This window comes from Dasypus novemcinctus, chromosome 1, assembly GCF_030445035.2.
Source record: "Dasypus novemcinctus isolate mDasNov1 chromosome 1, mDasNov1.1.hap2, whole genome shotgun sequence".
Lineage (NCBI taxonomy): Eukaryota > Metazoa > Chordata > Mammalia > Cingulata > Dasypodidae > Dasypus > Dasypus novemcinctus.
Genome location: NC_080673.1, coordinates 171,021,860 through 171,044,503, shown reverse-complemented (window position 1 = coordinate 171,044,503; position 22,644 = coordinate 171,021,860). Strand labels below are relative to the sequence as shown.

The 22,644-nt window shown below is 38.1% G+C and overlaps 1 pseudogene; it reads left to right on the top strand.

Annotated features, from left to right (window-relative positions):
* Positions 1 to 310: 310 nt before the first annotated feature.
* On the top strand, positions 311 to 8,115 carry LOC139438532 (zinc finger protein 215-like; annotated as a pseudogene).
* Positions 8,116 to 22,644: the final 14,529 nt, after the last annotated feature.

Below are 22,644 nucleotides of genomic sequence, written 5' to 3'. Positions count from 1 at the left end.
CGCATAGGGGAGCTCCACGCGTAAGGAATTTTCCCTGTAAGGAGAGCCACCCTGTAAGGAGAGCAGGCTGTGAAAAAAGTGCAGCCTGCTCAGGAATGGCGCCACACACATGGAGAGCTGACGCAGCAAGATGACAAAACAAAACGAGACACAGATTTCAGGTCCCGCTGACAAGAATACAAGCAGACACAGAAGAACACATAATGAATGGACATAGAGAGCAAAAAATTGGGGGTGGGGTGGGGGTGGGGGTGGGGGTGGGCAGGGAAGGGAAGATAAATTAAAAAAATAAAAATAAAAAAGGAATGAGATGGTTGGTAAAGAACAGAGCAAACGCCTATGTGGTTGGATCATTGAAGAGAAGGAGGATGAAGAATGGTACCAGATATATTGGGCTTCAAATTTCAGGGAGTTCTGGATCACAGAGTGGTTCAACAAAGGCAATGGAGGAATACTGGTATGGGATACCATTGACAGGGGATATATGGCTGACAGGGAGCTGTACAAAACATATGTCCAGGGTGCATGGCAATGTTTGGATATACTCATAGTGGCAACAATTAAAAACCACAGCAGGGGAGGTACTGGGTTCCTGGCCAGTGGTGCTCAGTCGTGGTCCCTTGGGGAGCAGCGACAGTCTCCCAGGTGCAGCGGTGGGGACCGGGAGGGAGTGAGGGTTCAACAGTGAGCCCCTGACGCTAATGACTATGCTTGTGAGCTGATAAGCCTAAAATAAGAACAAGGCCTAGAGCAGCATTGTGCCTGGGAATTTCCTCCTCTCAGCCTTCATGTTACTCAAATGTGGCCAGTCTCGAAGCCAAACTCAGCATGTAAATGCAATGCCTTCCCCCCAGCATGGGACATGACACCCGGGGATGAGCCTCCCTGGCACCGAGGGACCACTATCAACTACCAACTGATGATGCAACTGGAAAATGACCTCATACGGAAGGTTCAACGCGGATCAGCGGAATATCCCTGTCTACATAAAATAACATGACTTTAAAATGCTGTTTGACCTAATGTAAGGGGGAAATGGAAAGGAGAAATGAGTTTATATGGCTACAAGTCTCTAAAAAAGAGTCTGGAGGCTGTCAGAAGGATTGCCCTTATGCACAACTGAGCAGAGTCTGAGAGACAGATAAAGCAGATACGACCCCCAGATATCGGTTCCTTCGAGGGCTAAAGAGACCCATGGGAGTTATGGTCATGGCCGATGGGATTAACTACCAGGTCAGATGGCCCCTCTTTGGAACTGGTGTTTATGTGTGACAAATCTGGACTCAGATGGGATCTCTCTTCATAAGACTTTCATGCTAATGTGCTGGAGGTGCAGTTAGTGTCGGGGTTTAAGATATATTTAGGGGATTTGAATCTCTGGACTGACAATGTGATAGCCAGGTCCTGAGCCTCAACAGACTCCAGCACCTACAATCTGACTTATTGGGCTCACCACACTCAGCTAAGATGGAGTTGAAGAAGGACAACCACCACACCATGGAGCCTAGAGTGATTACAACTGAAAGTGGGAGGATTGCATCCAGCATCCATGTGGAATCTGAGCCTCCTCTTGACATAGAGGTGCAATGGACACAATCAATCCAATGTCCACATAGAAAAGGTGGCATTGGATTGAGAAAAGTGGACATGATGGCTGATGGGTATGGGGAAAGGCAGGAAGAGATGAGAGGTGGAGGCGTCTTTGGGACATGGAGCTGCCCTGGATGGTGCTTCAGGGGCAATCACCGGACATTGTAAATCCTCACAGGGCCCACTGGATGGAATGGGGGAGAGTGTGGGCCATGGTGTGGACCATTGACCATGAGGTGCGGGGGTGCCCAGAGATGTACTTGCCAAATGCAATGGATCTGTCATGATGATGGGAGGGAGTGTTGCTGGGTGGGGGAGAGGTGGGGTGGGGGTGGAAGGGTTCAATGGGACCTCATATATATATTTTTTTAATGTAATATTATTACAAAGTCAATTAAAAAAAAAACTAACTAAATAAATAAATAAATAAAGAGTTAGCTGCTATTAAAAAAAAAAAAAAAAAGAATGGTACCAGAAAGGATCAGATAGGGTCGCACATGAAATTTTAATTCAACGTTGAGTGGGATGAAAAGCTTCTGAGTGATTTCAAGCTGTAGATAGGCAATAAATCCATGAAAACAGTCATGGCCCTAATACGATGCTCCCATACAAGTTATTTGCACTGTTAGAAATACATTCTTCAACACATGATCTATAAGTAGCAGCCCACAGACATTTATTGAGAACTAATATATGTCAATGACTATATAATCACTGGAGAATTGAAAAATAATGAGACATTATCCCCATTCCCAGTACATTTCCGTCCCAAGCTTATAGAATAATACATAAACATAATTTTACCTTATATTTATTCCCTATGCAGAAATTCTCTTGTGGCATATATAACTTCTGGGTGATGCATGAGATTACTAATTCTGGAGAACTGCTAGTAAATTTATGTATACAGACAAAATCAAAGATAGAATTATGAACAGCATAAACATATTATTTTTATATTTATGTTTTTTATTGATAAGAATTTATTTAATCCTATTTTAGAGCAATGAGTTTCAGTTTCAGACAACCTATGCATATATGAATAGGGCAATAGAACATTTTCTCCACTGATGTAATTTAAATTAAATCACAGTCACAATGAACTAAACTCAAATACAATCTGAGTCCACTAACAAATTCTAGCTTTAAATCAAACAAGCTTGCTCTCAATTAAAAAAAAAAAGTCCTCAGCTTATGTGGAGCAAGTTGCTGAATGGTTCATCATGTGGGCACAGGCTCGAACACAACAGAAACTTTCAGCAAATGACTATTTTATTACTTACACAGCACAAAGGGTCCAAAAGAGCAGGAGAAGAGAACCCATCACAGCCTGACTTCTGGGAAGACCAAGTCCTTCAGTCAGGGTTGCTGGATGGCAGCTCTGTATGGCCCATTTCATGTCAGAGGGCAGAGAGAAATCTGAGTTTCTGAGCGGCCAGACGGCAGGGTATATATACAATCCAGAGGTAGGGCATACTGCCACTGAGAGTTCCTGACCTGGTAAGGGTCTGGAGCTGCTTGTTCCTGGTTTCTGGGTATATGTGTGGGCAGACTGTTCCATTAGACCTAATATCTCCTGGACTGCAGGATGGTAATATACTGACGCATCTGTACACAATAAACAAGGGAAGTAGCGCTGGCAATGGCTGAGAGATGGTCACTAGGTATGCTTAATAATTCTAATATTAAAAAGGAGAGACTCAAGTAGTTTAAAATCTTATTTTAATAGATACCATCCTCTGTGAAAATAATCTATTAAAATAATATATAGATGTTGACTAGATAAATAAAGATGTGACTTTTTTTCTGACCTCAATTCAGTGCAAATGCTCCATTTTTGTCTGATTGCCAAATTAGCATTTCTCTTTTTCTGTGTATTACATATCCAAATTTTGAATCATCCTACAACTAGAGCTTTAGCTTCACATTTATAACACCTTGTGACTATTCAGGCAAATTGCTTCTGCAAATACCCACACTGAAAGAGACCTGAATAATAGTCCTTGCAAAGAACTTTAAAAATATGAACCTTGTGTAAATGCTAAGTAGCATATTTATTAGTGTTAAGCATTAAACAATAGAAAAGGGAGTAATAAATTGAGATTTATGGCATGGTAAAGGAAGAAAAATATTTTCAAAAGGAGTACCAAAGACTGCAAGGGTAATTCAAGGAAGCAAATCTTCCTTTCTACAGTATTGAAAAAAAGCACCAAAGAATTCCAAAGCCTGCATTTTCAGGATCTAGCCTAATATAAAACTTTAATACCAACAATAATGATCAAAGTAAATAAGGGTGAGGAGTGAGGGCACTAAGTCATTTGCAAATAAATTGCAATGACAGGTAATCCAATCAGATTTGTTGGTTGCCTACTTTTGAGATAAGGACAGATCTACATTTGAGGTTTTCCTCCAGGAGACAGTATTCAGATATACAACATTATGACTCACATCTCCATTTTATAGTACAAAATAACCTTCTCATAATCTTCCAAAAATAATGGCCAAAGGCTCTCATTCCGCAACTTAACTAAAAAAATACGCCCTTTTTTCTCTAGATCACCTCTCCTGTGTTGATTCCATATGGTTCAAGTTTTGGATGGCTGTTTATATTCAGAAGCGAGTTCTGTTCTCTCTCACTTTGTTCCTGGACATAGGTCCACTGACCTCTGGTGTTGGTTAACTCCTATACCAGTTTTAAGCTGGGAAAGATCCCCCACTTGTTATTGCTATGGTACTGAAATATAGCCCTGGAGGCAGATGTGAAATGATCCTGACTGATGTTGGGCGTCTAGTCTGGGTCAGACCTAAAGGAGATAGATCATGCACAGATGATTCAGAGGGAGAAAACAGTTCAGCCCTCACTGCCATGCATGACCATTGTCTGTATTCACAAAATGACTGCTCTTTAAAATAATTAATGTAGCTTATGGACTACAGTTAATAGCAATATTATAATATTCTTACGTCAATGTCAAAGAAGGTGCTGTGTTAATAATAGGGGGGTATGGAAAAAAATATACCAAATATATGCTATAGATCTTAGTGGTAATAGTTGATAATGTTCTCTAATAATTTGTAACAAATGTTCCACAACAATGTAATGTACTGGTGGAGGGGTGTTATATGGGAATTCTGCACATTGTGCGTGATCATTTTGTGAGTTCACAACTTCTCTTTCAAAAATAAATTAATATTTTTTATAATAGATCAAGAATGCATGTGCAGTGGCAAAAATACAAGATGAGAAGTAAAACAAACAGACAGATAAACCTTAAATTAAATTAAGGCTATAGCCTTAGTGTTAAAGTTCAAGTTTGACCTAAGGAAGCATTTCAGATCAACCATTTATATCCTCTGGTTCATGGCTTCAGAACCACCATTATTCCTTTAGCTTGCTCAAAGCAAGCTCAGTACAACAAGCTCAAATAATAACCATCATCCATTTTGCTTTCTAAAAATTTAAGCAGCCTGGTTGACTCTCTCTCTCACTGAGCTTTGTCAGCAAAAACCTAGTTCTTATTGACAGGGCTATTTAGATTTCAGGGAGGAGGAAGTGAAGTCCTGTTTCTTTCCCTAGCAAAATCCCTAAGCTCCACAAGCAAATTTGTCAATTCCTGTCTCAGAAGTTTTCAGTGTCTCTATATCAATATATTTTCTTACAATAAAATGATTTTTTATCGTAAATGGCCTTAGCAGTTGCCATTGTGTGTGTATATGCATGTGCATGTATATGTGTATACACATATAAAATGTTCCTATTTAAATGCTTTAGAGTGTTATATCATATTATCTTCCATAAGAAATGATATCTAGCAAACCATTGCTTTTATATCTTATAACATCTATCTATAAGGGATGATACAAATTCTCAATGAAACTTCAATACCATCTGTTTTAGTTCACCACGCTGCTATGGCAAATACCATACAATGGGATGGCTTAAACAAGAAGCCTCTTGGTTTCAGAGGCTAGAAGTCAAAAACAAGGCAGCAGGGGAAGCAGACTTGGCCCAATGGATAGGGCGTCCTACCACATGGGAAGTCTGTGATTGAAACCCCAGACCTCCTTGACCCGTGTGCAGCTGGCCCATGTGCAGTGCTGATGTGCGCAAGGAGTGCCCTGCCAAGCAGGGGTGTCCCCCATGTAGGGGAGCCCCACGCACAAGGAGTGCGCCCCATAAGGAGAGTCGCCCAGCGCGAAAGAAAGTGCAGCCTGCCCAGGAATGGCGCCGCACACACAGAGAGCTGACACAGCAAGATGACGCAACAAAAAGAAACACACATTCCCGTGCCGCTGATAAGGATAGAAGGGGTCACAGAAGAGCACACAGCGAATGGGAACAGAGAGCAGACAACCAGGGTGGGGAAGGGGAGAAATAAATAAAAAAATAAATCTTTAAAACAAACAAACAAACAAGGCAGCAGCAAGGTTATGCTTTCTCCCAGGAGTCTGTGGCATTAAGGTGCTGGTTTGCTGCAGTCCTTGGTATTTCTGGCTTATAACTCCGCCTCCCATCACATGGTGATGTCCTCTCCTCTCTGGCTTCTGTGGCCTCCAGGTAATATGGACCAAGGCCAAGCCTCATTCCCTGTGGCCATACCTAAAAAGAACCTTCAAAGATCCTATCCACAAACGACTCCTCATCCTGACTCACCTTAACATATTCAAAGATACTTCTTCTGGGAACTAGATTCGACCTACAGATAATCATCAAGTATATATGAGTTCTTTTGTTGAGATTTTTTATTTTGGAATACTTTAAAGTGGTTTGATTTATGTACATGTTAAAGGAAATGCTAATTAACACCTTCGGGTTGCAAAAGATAATTACCACATGTCATAATTTAATCTGAATATTCAAAAAAAATTTTGGTTTTAGAAATTCTTCATCTAAAAGTCATGTTATTGGCTACAAATCCATGCAATAAAAACCTCCACTCTGGCATGAAAACTAGCAACCCCAGTCTTCTATGCTATCATTCGAGGCCTAGAGCTTGTTGTCCCCGTTCCTGTCCACTCCATCTTGTTTCCTGACTGGACAGTAAGGCCCACATATCCCGCTACAGGAACTCCAAGTTTCTTTAGGACTAAGCATTTCACGCAAAGTGCTGATTAGTCTATCAGAGCCCAAAGAAATACCTACTCTCAGTTATGGACAAGCGTCAGGACTGTTTCTGCCTGCTTGTTTATAAAAGTCTCTTTCTTTCGTGGAATTCAGTCTGAGGTCTTTTTTCATTTTAACTTGCCACCTAACGGAGCTTTGGAGCGTGGTGGAGGATGAGTTTCTAAAGCCATTTGACCTGCATTCGACTTTGGCCAACAAAGTCTACCAATATTCACCAAAAAAACTAGACTAATCAATGATCAATGTATTTTATATCAGTACTCTGTGCACCTCTGAACAACAGAGGAGAAGCCAGGAATATAGTAGTTTATGTTGCTAAATTCAGAACAAGAGAATTGAATCTTTTAGCAAAACATTTGAGATGAATGTGCTTTCAACAGATCTACTCATGCTCAGTTCTCAGATTTAAGAAACACAATTGGTCCAGAGAAGAATGAATAAAAGTGAATAAAAATTCACAGTATTCTTAACTGCAGCATACCAAAGACAATAAAAATATATATTTAAGTATATAGAGAGGTATTTTATATTTATTTAAATGAATATAATATTTCTAAATATTTATATATATTTATACAGTTAGTGTAAATATATAGGAAAACGTTCAAAAAGGAAAACTAAAACTTGTACCTAGTTAAATATTAAGAGTAAATATATTTTTAAAAAACCAGTAGGCCATGTTTAGAACTAGGGAAGCTGCCTCTTGTGAGACCCTATGCCAGCAGCATTCAGTAATAAGTAGTAAGTAGTAAGTAAGAAAGCAAAACTCAGTAGGTTAGCAACATTCATAATATAAGGAATGTGACAGTTATTCTTCAACACCAAAAAACTCATGCCAAAATGAATCCCTATGAGTGCTATCAATGTGGGAAAGCCTTCAGCCAGAGTTCATTCCGTACTCAAAATCAGATCATTCACACAGGAGAGAAATCCTATAAATGCAGTGCATGAGGGAAATTCTTCAACCAATATAAAAACCTTACAAAGCATCCAAAAATTCATACAGAAGAAAAGGCCTGTGAAGGCCATAAATGTAGAAAAGCCTTCAGTAATAGTGAAGAAAGTAATAAAAGTTCAGACTCTATTCTGGAGATAATCCCTATGAAATTGTTAACTGTGGAAAATCTTTCAAACGGAATTCCTCCCTTTTTTGACATCAATTGATTTACACAGAAGAAAAAGCATTCAAATGTCAGGAATGTGAAAAAATCTTCAACAGGAGGTAAAACCTTATTAAACACCAAAAAATTTCATATTCAAGAGAAATTCTGTCAAAGGAAGAAATGCAAGATTACTTTCAGTCAGAGTGTGGAATTCATTCAATATCCATGAATTCATACTGTAGGGAATCTTGGGAATGTAGTCAATGGAAGAAGACCTTTGCCAGAGGTTATTTTTAAATTTATATTACAGAATTAATAATGAAAATAAATCTGTTATTGGATAAAAAGTATGTTTCAGCATGATTTTCCGGCTACCAAATTAAGACACAAGGATTTGTAGTTAAAACATGAAATCACCATACATGTCTCTGTGATATTCATTTTTCTGATATCCATTTCTGATAACTCATTACACTCACTTTTCCCTAGCTGATGCATAGAATCTCTATCATACTTATATTCATCTGATCTCTTGACAAGTTAGACATTAGGTAAGAGACAATACCCTTCAAGTTATTACTTAATAAAACTCAAACTTTCAGTCCTTATAAGAAGGCCACAAGAAACCAGGGATTCATTAAAATATAGGAGAATAGCTTTAAGGACAGAATTCTCTGAATGGCAAAGGTCACAGAGACAACCAGTTATTCCACCCCGATGATATCCTTGGCTCTCCTGGTGCAGAGTGGGAGCTAGCATTGGGAAAGGATTATCAACCTCAATGTGCTGTTGATGGTATTGTTAACCTGTGGATGTGTTGGCTCTGTTAACTCTTTAAAATCTGCACTTTTTAAAGTTCTCTTCTGTGCTCTAGGCCAAAAAGATATCCATTGCCTTAGGTCTATTATTTATCCCAAACATTACAAGGTCAATCAAATATTCTAATACTAAAATAGTGAGAGAGAGGGGGAGAGGGAGAGAGAGGGAAAGAGAGGGAGAGAGAAAGAGACTGTTTAATATTTACAGATACTTTCTTGAAAAACTACTAAAGAATAAATTTCAAGATGAAGTGGGATATAACAGGTAATGAATATTAAATTTGGATGGTGGCAGAGGTGTTATAAAAGCAAGAGGGAACTAGCATGCTCTAGATTAAGAAGTGATTCGATTTAATTAATTAGAATTATTTAAATAACATGTGAGTGGGTATGATTTGATTTATTAAATTTGAATTAATTAGAATTGATTATAATAATTTATATTCCTTGGAATAAGAATATAAAAAATAACTATCTTCAGATGCTATTAGTTTAAATACAAAATTTAAAAACTTAAGGTTAACCACACACAAACACATGCACACACACACACATGCACAAAATAGAATTGGGATGTCTTTCTTCCAAACCAGAAAGTGAAAAGAAATTTGAATGGAAAATATTTCAAACAATCCAATGAAATTAAGATAGTCTCAGCAAATTAAAATATATTAGTAATAATAATAAATATAAAAGGATCAAATCAATCGTATTAGAAAAGAAATGAACTATTACTTTGTGAAAATAAAGATAAGGTTGCCAAGTTGGGTTTAAAAAATTCAATGTTGTTTATGAAAGACATAGAAAAGATAAAAGGAAGCAAAAGTGTTTAAAATAAAAAAATGGAAAAGTTTTCCAAGCAAATACTAAAGAAAGCTCATTTAGTTATAGATGTCACTTAAAGTGAACTAAAGGGAAATTATGTACATATATATGAAAAAATACATTAAGAAGGTCATGAACAATTTTCATAAGGCAAAGACAGAAAAGGAACATTTCACTGAGATATTTTTAAAATCAGATCACTTGCATTCCTAAGAACAAAGCATCACAATTTATAAAGGAATACTGGAAGAATTATAAGGTGAAAATAATAAATATTTGGTCATGAAGATGAATTTAACTTGCTGTTCTCATTTGCTGTTTTATCAAACATACTAAAAGTAAAAGAGAGAGAGATAGGAAAAGATTTAAGAGAAGAATAATACAAATAACCAGCTTGATGCATTAGAAGTATACAGAGCCCTGTTCCTAATAATTATTCACTTAATAGTTTGCCTTTCTAGCAAACTGTGGGACAATTACATACATTTAGCCACAAAAATAATTTCAACAAATACTCAAATAGACCTATAATAAATTCCCCAGATATCTTAAAAGAGTGTGTGCTTTCCTCATACATTGCTTATTTATCATTAAGTGTGCTTTTGTGACAAGGTGACGTGTTGCTCTGTGTTTCTAACTACAATGTAATCAAATAAGAAAACTAGTTTTAGCTATTTGATAAGTAATTCATAAATATTAAAAAAGATTACTCAAAGAAGAAATCAAATAAATACTAGAACTGAACAATTACAATACTACTGTCAAAATCTGTGGGTTATTTAATTGAAACAATTCTTAGAAGACATTTTAGCACCTCAAAACTAAAGGGTTAAGTGTTAGTGACAGAACTGTTTTATTACCAATTCAACATTCTCTTCCCATTAACTTATTCCTTGATTTGAGAACCCATAGTTATGGAAAGGTAGGACTCTACCTCACCCTAAGGACTGAATCATAATATTCCAAATCATATACACATGATTGTCAAAATAACCCCATTACCATTTACAGAGGTGAACATGTTATCTATCTTTGGCCCTTATAATATGTGGAAAAAAACTACTGGGAAAATCCTGAGGAATACTTTCCCAATTATAAAAAGTGAATATAACAAAATGTTATTTTCTGTCACCTATTTTCCTCTTTCCTGTGTAGAATGTTGGTATAATGATGTGATACATGGAGTTATAGCAGCTTTTTTTGTCACCTTGAGGTAGTAAGCATAGGCTGAAAATGTAATATGCTGAGGATAGGAGAAAATAGCACTGAAAAACTTGGGGTCCGATAAAACTGATAAACCTAGTGGGCAAACTTTTCCACTGCAGCAAGAATCCTTACTGAGTGAAATGAATGTCCGTATGATTTAATTCACTAATAACTGGTTTTTCTCACTTCTGCTGAATGCATTGGAATGATACAGCACCCAATTCAAGAATTGAGAAAATTACTCATGAGTAAATCTAAAGAAAAAGAGTTAAGTAATAAAGATAAGAGAAGAAAATGATTTAATGAAAAATGAAGAAACAATGACAATAAAATAAATTAATTCGGAATCGGCTGGGCGGAGTTGGAGACTCTTTGGGACCTGGCTGTTTCGGGATTTTTACTGGTCCAGAGGTGTCTGGACATCGATGGAGAGGGAAGGTAACAGAGAGCATCCGTCTATGAAACATATATGGACATTCCAGCTATGTGTGGAGGATTCCCTCCTTGGTGAACTTAACCAGCAATAAGAAATCGGAATAAGAGGAACAAAGGGACAAAGAGAAGATATAACACTAATGCAAAAACAACAGCTAATTAATCTCCAAGACTAGACAAAGAAGCTAAGGAACTGATTAAACCCATCAAGAAGAAATGATGACAAGACAGCAACAAAAAAATACAAATCAAACCAGTAACCAGGAAAACATGGCTGAATCCAATCAACAAACTAAAAATCAGGAAGGGGAGCAGATCTTCGCACAAGCAATGAAAGATCTCAGAACATTTATCACCGACAAATTTGATGAAGTAATGAAAGAGGTTAACAACATGAAGACAACACTTGGAGGGGAAATTGCAGACATGCGCAAAAAAATAACAGATATGATGGAAATGAACACCACAATTCAAGAAATCAAAAATACGCTTGCAGCTAATATCAGCAGACTAGAAGAGGCAGAGCAGAGAATTAGTGATGTGGAAGACAGTACACTGGAAATCAAACAGATAGTAGAAGTGGTCAATAAAAAGGTAGAAAAAATCCAGATAGGACTAAGGGACATGAATGATAATGCAAAACACTCAAACATACGTATTATAGGCATTCCAGAAGGAGAAGAGAAGGGAAAGGGGTCAGAAGGAGTGTTGCAGGAAATAATGACTGAAAACTTCCCAAATCTACTGAAAGAGACAGATGTACATATCCAAGAAGCACAGCGCACTCCACTGGTCATAAACCCCAACAGGCCCACCCCAAGACATATACTTGTCAAATTATCCAATGCTCAAGACAAAGAGAAAATTCTAAAAGCAGCAAGAGAAAAGAAAACCATCACATACAAGGGAAGCTCCATAAGATTAAGTGCTGATTTCTCATCTGAAACGATGGAGGCAAGAAAGCAGTGGTATGATAGAGTCAAGGTACTAAAGGAAAAAAAATTTCCAACCAAGAATACTGTATCCAGCTAAACTAGCATTCAAAAATGATGGAGAGTTCAAAATATTCACAGATAAACAGAAACTGAAAGAGTATATCAGCAAGAAACCTCCCCTTCAAGAAATTCTTAAGGGAGTTCTGCAGGAAGAAAGAAAAAAACAGGACAGTCAGAGATGGAGGAGAGTGTAAGAACAACAAAAAAGACAAAAATAGAAGGGGAAAATAAAATATTACAAACAAAATATAACAAACACAAATCCAACCAAAATATGGCTACCACATATAATTCTCTGAACGTAATAACACTGAATGTCAATGGACTAAACTCACCTATCAAAAGATTCAGACTGGGACACTGGATAAGGAAATATGACCCATCTATATGCTGTCTACAAGAGACACATCTTAGACCCAGAGAAGCATGGAGATTGAAAGTGAATGGCTGGAAAACAATCATACAAGCAAACAATAACCAAAAAAAGGCAGGAGTAGCTATATTAATATCAGACAAAATAGACTTTAAATGCAAAAAAATTGTGAGAGACAAAGAAGGATACTACATTTTAGTGAAAGGGACAATCTGTCAAGAAGATCGAACGATCATAAATATTTATGCCCCTAACAAGGGTGCCTCTAAATACGTGAGACAAATGCTGGAAAAACTAAGTGAAAAAATAGATGCATCTACAATTATAGTGGGGGATTTTAATACACCACTATCAAATCTGGACAGAACTTCTCAAAAGAGAATCACTAAAGAAAGAGAACATTTGAACAGTATACTAGAAGAGCTGGATCTAATAGACATATATAGATCATTACACACAAACACAGCAGGATATACATTTTTCTCAAGCGCACATGGAACATTCTCCAAGATAGACCATATGCTAGGCCACAAAGAAAGGCTTAATGAATTTAGAAAGATCGAAATCATACAAAACAATATCTCTGATCACAGTGGAGTGAAGCTGGAAATTTGCAAGGGACGGAGGCCCAGACTTCACACCACAATTTGGAAATTAAACAGCACACTCTTAGAAAAACAGTGGGTCAAAGAGGAAATCTCAAAAGAAATCAATGACTACCTTGAATCAAATGATAATGATAACACAACATACCAAAATTTATGGGATGCAGCAAAAGCAGTACTGAGAGGGAAATTTATAGCCATAAATTCATGTATCAAAAAAGAAGAGCAAAAATTGAAGAACTAACTGCTCTTTTGATGGAATTAGAAAAACAACAACAAAGTAACCCAACAGGAAGAAGAAGGAAGGAAATAACAAAGATAAGAGCAGAACTAAATGAATAGAAAATAAGAAAGCACTTGAAAAAATAAACAAGACCAAGAGCTGGTTTTTTGAGAAGATCAACAAAATTGACAAACCTTTAGCGAGACTAACAAAGAAAAAAAGAGAAAAGATGCAAATACACAAAATAAGAAATGAGAAAGGTGATATCACCACTGATCCCACAGAAATAAAAACTATGATAAGAGGATACTTTGAAAAACTATATTCCAACAAAAATGACAATTTAGAGGAAATGGACAAATTCCTAGAAACACATAAGCAGCCCATATTGACCAAAGAAGAAATTGAGGATCTTAACAAACCAATCATAAGCAAAGAGATAGAATCAGTCATTAAAAATCTCCCAACTAAGAAGAGCCCAGGGCCAGACGGCTTCACAGGTGTATTCTACAAAACATTCTGGAAAGAACTAACACCAATCCTGTTGAAACTATTCCAAAAAATCAAAACAGAAGGAACATTGCCGAACTCCTTCTATGAGGCCAACATTATCCTAGTACCAAAGCCAAACAAAGACACCACAAGAAAGGAAAATTACAGACCAATTTCTCTAATGAACCTAGACGCAAAAATACTTAACAAAATACTTGCTAATCGTATTCAACAACACATTAAACAAATTATACGCCATGACCAAGTGGGATTTATTCCAGGTATGCAAGGATGGTTCAACATAAGAAAATCAATTAATGTGATACACCATATAAACAGATTGAAGGAAAAAAACCACATGATTATATCTATAGATGCAGAAAAGGCATTTAACAAAATACAGCACCCCTTCTTGATAAAAACACTCCAAAAGATTGGAATACAAGGAAATTTTTTGAACATGATAAAAAGTATATATGAAAAACCTACAGCCAACATTGTCTACAATGGCGAAATCCTGAAATCCTTTCCTCTAAACTCAGGAACAAGACAAGGATGCCCATTGTCTCCACTCCTATTTAACATTGTCTTGGAAGTACTTGCACGAGCACTGAGGCAAGAACCAGATATAAAAGGCATTCAAATTGGAAGGGAAGAAGTCAAAATTTCATTATTTGCAGATGACATGATCTTATACATAGAAAACCCTGAGAGATCTACAACAAAGCTGCTAGAACTCATAAATGAGTTCAGCAAAGTTGCAGGTTATAAGATCAATGCGCAAAAATCAGTAGCATTTCTGTACACCAATAATGAGCAAGATCAGGAGGAAATCAAGAAACAAATACCATTCACAATAGTAAATAAAAAAATCACATACTTAGGAATAAATTTAACTAAAGAGGTAAAAAACTTATACACTGAGAACTATACAAGATTGTTCAAGGAAATCAAAGAAGACCTAAATAAATGGAAGAATATTCCTTGTTCATGGATAGGAAGACTGAATATTATTAAGATGTCTATCCTACCAAAACTGATCTACACATTCAATGCAATCCCAATAAAAATCAACACAGCCTTCTTTAAGGAACTAGAAAAACTAACTATGAAATTTATTTGGAAAGGAAAGAGGCCCCGAATAGCCAAAGACATATTGAAAAAGAAAAACGAAATAGGAGGAATCACACTTCCTGACTTCAAAACATACTACAAAGCTACAGTGGTGAAAACAGCATGGTATTGACATAAGGAGAGACACACAGACCAATGGAATCGAATTGAAAGTTCAGATATAGAATCTCAGGTATATAGCCATATAATATTCGATAAAGCCACCAAACCCTCTCAACTGGGAGAGAATGGCCTATTCAACAAATGGTGCCTGGAGAACTGGATAGCCATATGTAGAAGAATGAAAGAGGATTACCATCTCACACCTTATACAAAGATCAACTCAAGATGGATCAAAGACCTAAATATAAGAGCCAAGACCATAAAGATCTTGGAAAGAAGTGTAGGGAAACATCTACAGGACCTTGTAATAGGAAATGGCTTTATGAACTTCACACCAGAAGCACGAGCAGCAAAAGAACAAATAGATAAATGGGACTTCCTCAAAATTAAAGCCTTCTGCACCTCAAAGGAGTTTGTCAAGAAAGTAAAAAGGGAACCCACACAATGGGAGAAAATATTTGGCAACCATATATCTGATAAGAGACTTATAACTTGCATATATAAAGAACTCCTATATCTTGAAAATAAAAAGATAAACAACCCATTTAAAAAATGGGAAAAAGACTTAAACATGGAAACGGACTTTAGCCCAGTGGTTAAGGCGTCCGTCTACCATATGGGAGGTCCGCGGTTCAAACCCTGGGCCTCCTTGACCCATGTGGAGCTGGCCATGCGCAGTGCTGATGCGCGCAAGGAGTGCCGTGCCACGCAGGGGTGTCCCCCGCGTAGGGGAGCCCCACGCGCAAGGAGTGCGCCCGTGAGGAGAGCCGCCCAGCGTGAAAAGAAAGAGCAGCCTGCCCAGGAATGGCGCCGCCCACACTTCCCGTGCCGCTGACAACAACAGAAGCGGACAAAGAAACAAGACGCAGCAAATAGACACCAAGAACAGACAACCAGGGGAGGGGGGGAAATTAAATAAATAAATAAATCTTTAAAAAAAAAAAAAAAAAGACTTAAACAGACATGTCTCCAAAGAAGAAATACAAATGGCTAAAAAGCACATGAAAGAATGTTACAAATCTCTAGCTATCAGGGAAATGCAAATCAAAACTACAATGAGATACCATCTTACTCCCATAAGATTGGCAGCTATGAAAAAAACAGAAGAATGCAAATGCTGGAGAGGATGTGAAGAAATGGGAACACTCATCCACTGCTGGTGGGAATGCAGAAGGATCCAACCATTCTGGAGGACAGTTTGGCGGTTTCTCAAAAAACTAACCATAGATTTGCCATATGACCCAGCAATACCACTGCTGGGTATATACCCATCAGAACTGAAAACAAGGACACAAACAGATATATGTACACCGATGTTCATAGCAGCATTGTTTACTATCGCCAAAAGTTGGAATCAATCCAAATGTCCATCAACAGATGAGTGGATCAATAAAATGTGGTATATATACACAATGGAATACTACTCGGCTGTTAGAACAAATACACTACAATCACACGTGATAACATGGATGAACCTTGAGAATCTTATGTTGAGTGAAGCAACCCAGGCATTGAAGGACAAATACTGCATGACCTCAATGATATGAAATAAGCAAACTACCTCAGAGAGCTAGACACCGGAAAAGAGGCTTACAGGAAATCGGGGGGTGGAGGAAGGATGTGAGTTAACGTCTGTAGGGGTGGAATCTGTGATGAGCTGGTGGTAAGTATGAGCACAAAGAAGGGACAAAATGGGGGCAAGGGGTTGCCTTTGGGTGGGGCTTTGTGGGTTTGAGGGGGGCTGGGGATGGGCAGAGGAGTAATATTGTCCAAAAATTGGGGGGAGGGAGGGGCAACATACGAACATGGGAGAGCGTCAGGTGTTCGTTGGGAACAAAATGTTGAGAAAATCGTATCAAAGTATAAGTAGGAGGGTTACCTGTTTAGGATGCTCAGGGGGTATGGTCTGATGCGGGATGGACTCAGGGAGAATAGCTGAAGGCTCATTTTGCCAAGGTGGGTTGTACCATTGGGAAGAGACCCAAGAAGTGAGAGGTGGGGTGGACCCACATCCTGGGGAGGACTAATGCCGTCAAATAGAGAGAACTGTATCTCTAGTGAGAAAGGATGGCTCCCAGGGCATTAGGGCAGTTGAGAAAGTCAGGCCCTGAATACTGCTGCAAGTATCTCTGGACATGGCCTCTCAGGAAATCGAGATTGGCTGGCGTTGTGGGCCCCAAGGGGAGGGGAAAATGGATGTGGAATGGATGGAAACAAGGTAAATATGGGGGCAAGAGAGGAGTTTTGTGAGAGTACACGAAGATGAATATAAAACATGTAATATTACTCCAAAAACATATAGGGGACTACAGACTAATAATGTAAACCATAAGGCAAAACATAGGATAACTAAAATGGTTAGAAAACTGTACAACCTAAAGTATGGACCACATAGTAAGCACAGGTGTCATCTTGTTTGAAAGCTATTGTCTCGGAATCTGTACATCAGTTTCAGGAAATATGATACGAACAAGTTATGTGAATATCGCTGTGGAAGGGAAAAGGTTTTATGGTGAATCTGGGGAAGTACTGTATATTGTATATATGAATTTCGGTGATCTAAGACTCTTGTGAAGCTAACATTATGTTGGGATTGACTTTACGGGAAGTTTTGGATCACAGAGTGGTTCAACAATGGCAGCGGAGGAATACTGATATAGGATGTTATTGACAGGATATATATGGTTGACAGGGAGTGTTATACGGGGCATATGCCCAGGGTATATAGTAATGTCTAGATATACTCATAGTGGAAACAATTAAAAACAATAGCTGGGGGGGTACTGGGCCCCTGGCTGGGGAGACACTGTCGTGGACCCTAGGGGAGCAGCGGCAGTCCCCCAGGTGCAACAGCAAGAACCAGGAAGGAAGGAGGGCCCAACAGTGGGCTCCTGATACTTATGGGTATGCTTTTGAGCCTATACACCTGCAATAAGAATAAGGACTAGAGTAGCACTGTGACTGGGAGTTTCCTCCTGACAGCCTTCATGTTACTCAAATGTGGCCACTCTCACAGCCAAACTCAGCATGTAGATGCAGTGCATTCCCCCCAGCGTGGGACATGACACCCAGGGATGAGCCTCCCTGGCACTGAGGGATCACTACCACATATCAGCTGAAGATGCAACTAGAAAAGGACCTTGAATTAAAGGTTCAACATGGATCAGCAGAATATCCCTGTCTACATATAATAACATGACTTCAAAATGCTGTTTGACCTAATGTAAGGGGAAAATAGAAAGGAGAAATGAGAATATAAGGCTATGAGTCTCTAAAAAAGAGTCTGGAGGTTGTCAGAAGGAATGCCCTTACACAACTGAGCAGAGTCTGAGAGACAGATAAAGTAGATACAACCCCAGGTATTGGTTCTTTTGAGGGATAAAGAGACCCACGGGTCCTATGCTCATGGCAGATGGGGTTCACTGCCATGGCAGATGGCCCTTCTTTGGAGCTGGTGTTTCTGAGTGATGGAATTGGACTCAGAGGGGATCTCTCTTCACAAGATTTGCATGCTACTTTAATGGAATTGTAGTTGGTGCTGGGGTTTTAGACATATTTAGGGGTTCTGAATCTCTGGACTGATAATATGACACCCAGGCCCAGAACCTCAACAGACTTCAGCTCCTACACTTTGATTTATTGGACTTACCCCACTCAGCTAACGTCGAGTTGAAGAAGTTCAACCACCACACCATGGAGCCTAGAGTGTCTACAACTGAAAGCAGGAGGAGTGCATCCAGTATCCATGTGGAATCTAAGCCCCGACTTGACATAGATGTGCAATGGACACAACCAATCCAATGTCCACAGAGACAATGTGGAATGGGTGTGGGAAGGGTAGCCATGGTGTCTGCTGGGTTTGGGGAATGGGAGGAAGAGATGAGATGTGGAGGCGTTTTCGGGATGAGGAGATGTCCTGGGTGGTGCTTCACGGACAATTATGGGACATTGTAGATCCCCCCAGGGCCCACTGGATGGAACATGGGAGAGTGTGGGCTATGATGTGGACCATTGACTAGGGGTGCAGTGATGCTCAGAGATGTACTTACCAGGTGCAATGGATGTGTCACAATGATGGGAGAGAGTGTTGCTGTGGGGGGAGTGGGGGGTGGGGGGGGTTGAATGGGACCTCATATTTTTTTAATGTAACTTTAAAAAAATAAATAAATAATTTTTAAAAATCTTAAAAAAATTCATTCATTCATTCATGCAAGGATTAATAAAATATACAAAATCACAGAAAATTGGAACAAGAAAATATATATAAGTAGTAAAATTATTTAGCAAGTTTTAGGAACAAGACCAACCTTCAAAAATTAATGTGTTCCTATTTATCAGCAATAAATAATTAGTCAAAATTTTTTTAGGTATTTAAAATGGCAAGAAATAATATGTGCGGCAAGGAATAAAACTAGCAAAAATATATAAAGATCTATTAAGGAGAATATTACAAAATTTAATTTAAAGATGTAAAAATAAACATAGATAACTATAGATTGGTAATGCTTTCATATAATGTTCTCTATACATTCTAAGTTTTACCCATCAGATGATGAAAGGATTATGTGTATGACATGGCAAACTGATTCAATAATTCATATGGAAGAGTAAAGATCCAAGAATGGACAAGACAGTTTGTACATTTTAAAATTTAATTATATTCTCCTAATTTTAATCAAATATTTCTTCTAAAATTTTTATGTTTTGGTAATTACTGAGTTTTGTTAAGACAAGTGTATAAATTATATTTACTGAAATTCACCAGATATCTTAAAAGAGTATATGCTTTCCCTTTGTCTCATAAATTGCTTATTTATCATTTAAATGTCCTTTTATGACAAGGTGCATTAGTCAGTCAAATGATGCAAAATACCAGAAATTGGTTGGTTTATATCAAGGGTATTTATTTGGGGTAGGAGTCTACAGATACCAGGCCATAGAGCATAAGTTACTTCCCTCACCAAGGTCTATTTGGAGCAAGATGACTTCCAACATCTGCAAGGGTTCAGGCTTCCTGGGTTCCTACGTTCCTGAGCCTTGCTTTTCTCTGGGTTCAAGGTTCCTTTCTTCCTGGGGCTGGCTTCTCTTTCATCTGGGAGCTTACTTCCTGGGGCTCCAGTTTAAATCTTCAGCAGCAAACTCCAACATCAAAACTCCAACATCAGAAACCCTCAACTCTGCTCTTTGCCATGCCCTTTATCTTTGAGTCCCCACCCTTTGGCGGGTGGGGACTCAACACCATAATCGTAACTCAATCATGCCCAGGTTCAGATCAGATTACAAGCATAATCCAATATCTATTTTTGGAATTCATAACCATATCAAACTACTACATAAGGTGAGGTATTGTTCTATGGATATATTCCATTTCCATTCTTACAGGTCCAGAGAACTATGCCCAGGAAAGTTGCTAAGTAACAAAAAGTACTAAGGATTAATTATTACTAAATCTAGTTGAGGAGACCTTCTCAGCCAAGTCAATTTTGAAGAATAGGATATTCAATAGACAATAGGATATTGTCTTCCCAACATCAAGATTTAGTCTAAAGTTAAAATAAATATGGTATTAGAACAATATTGTATTGAATGGACAATGGTATCAAACAGAAAGTCTAGGAACATACACCTACATATATTGATATTATAATACACACTTGCACACACACACACATATCAGAGATAGCATTGCAAATCAGGGGAAGAGATGAACTAACCAATAAATAGAACAGAGAAAACTGGTTACTGATATCCAAAGGAAAAAAAAAAGTTCCCTTCCTCATACTATATTTAAAAATCCACTCCAGGTGGAATAAGGAGCTAAATTGTTTTCTAAGTTCTCTATGAGTCTAGGCAATTTTTAGAAGAAAACGATGAAGGATCTCTTTCTACCATCAGAGTTAGGGGGGAAAAAATTAATCAAGACACAGAAAGTACAAATTATAATAAGATAAAAAATATTTATTTATGCTCTCTATCTTCCCCTTCTTTTCAATTCTTTGAGCTTCTACTCATATATTGGCCTTTGGACAGGATGTTTCCACTGACCAGAATGTATGACTAAACATCAGTCACAATCTCCACTTCAATTAACTGACTCATCCTTCAGTTGAGGCCCCTTTCCTCCAGGAAGCCTTTCTTGAGATCTCAACCCTTGAGGAATTTTAGTCTCCCTATTAACTGGGTTGTAGTCACTTGGTATCTTCCTATCTTAGTACTCATTATTGTCTGCAATTGTATGTGTATTTGTGTCATTGCTGAGTTAACAGATAGCTTTGTACACTACACTGCTTATCAGTCTGACCTAGGTCCATGGCTGCTGCAAAGAAGGCACCCCATAAATATTCACAAAATAAACAATGGGAGAGACTGGTTTCTACCAGAAAAGTGAGGAATGGAGAAGTCTTGCTAATAGTTTTGTTTAAAGGGAGTATCTATATTGGAATGCAGTGAATACTTGGGCTATGAACATATAAAATATGTGGAGAATGTTTTCAGCTAGGGGAATAGTAATTTGAAAGCTCAGAAATCAGTGCTTTTCCTACTTCTCCCACTAGTTTTAATCCCTCCACCATTCAGACCTCTCTCCCTGTTTTGAAGTCATTTGGGGACATATCCCATGCTCCAGTTATCTGTGTACTGTTCATTTCTTCATTGATTGACTTGAACTCAGCACACATTCTTGTTGGAGAGGGGGAAGAAAAAAATTAAGGATAAAATACTGCTTCTCAGGTAATAACTGAAAATAAAATAAAAATTAAAAAAAACATAGACATTGTGTTTGAGAAGAATGAGATTATATCAGACAATCACACAAGGCTTCATTGAGGAGGTGACATTTAAACTGATATGCTCACACATACCTTTAGGCTCTGAAAGTATTGTGGTGATTTATAATTTTAGTAGCTGCTTGATAACTATGTGGTTCAATTTAATTGAATATTTATGCAATCACTTAAAATCCTGATTGTTTCTTTTAATTTTCTTTCACTAAATTAGGTCACGAGATAAAAATGTTATCTCTGTAATGGTTAAAGAACTTTTCACTTGTCCTTGAAGAACCATCAAAGGGCAAATAATGCCCAACTTGACCTACCTTACAGTTGCTCATCTTATGAATATATAAATAAATAGCAGTTCTCATCTCTAATACCAGTCCCAATGTAGTTGAGGCTGTGCTGAATTTTCTTTTATTGGCTGTGTCCCTACCCTACAAATATACTCCAAACCTAATCAATGTATCCTATTTGCCTCCACTGAGCTCATACTGTTACTTTTATTAGCTTTCTGAAGAAAGAACTTGTATATTTTTAATTAATATGTAAATATATCCCTCTTCTAATGTTAATGTGCATGACTGTTGAGCAATCTTCTCTAGTTGAGGAACAGAAACAGCTCTTAGACAGGGCAGAAGCCCTGGGGAGAGAGACAGAGCTGTTTGTCTTGTGAAGAGAGCACAGAATCTGAGCCTAGAGAGAAACAGAGCTCTTGGAAGAGAAGAACCCAAGAAGCCTGAACCCTTGGCAGACATCAGCAGCCATCTTGCCCTAACACATGGCAATAGACATTGGTGAGAGAAGTAACTTATGCTTTATGGCCTGGTAACCGTAAGTGTCTACCC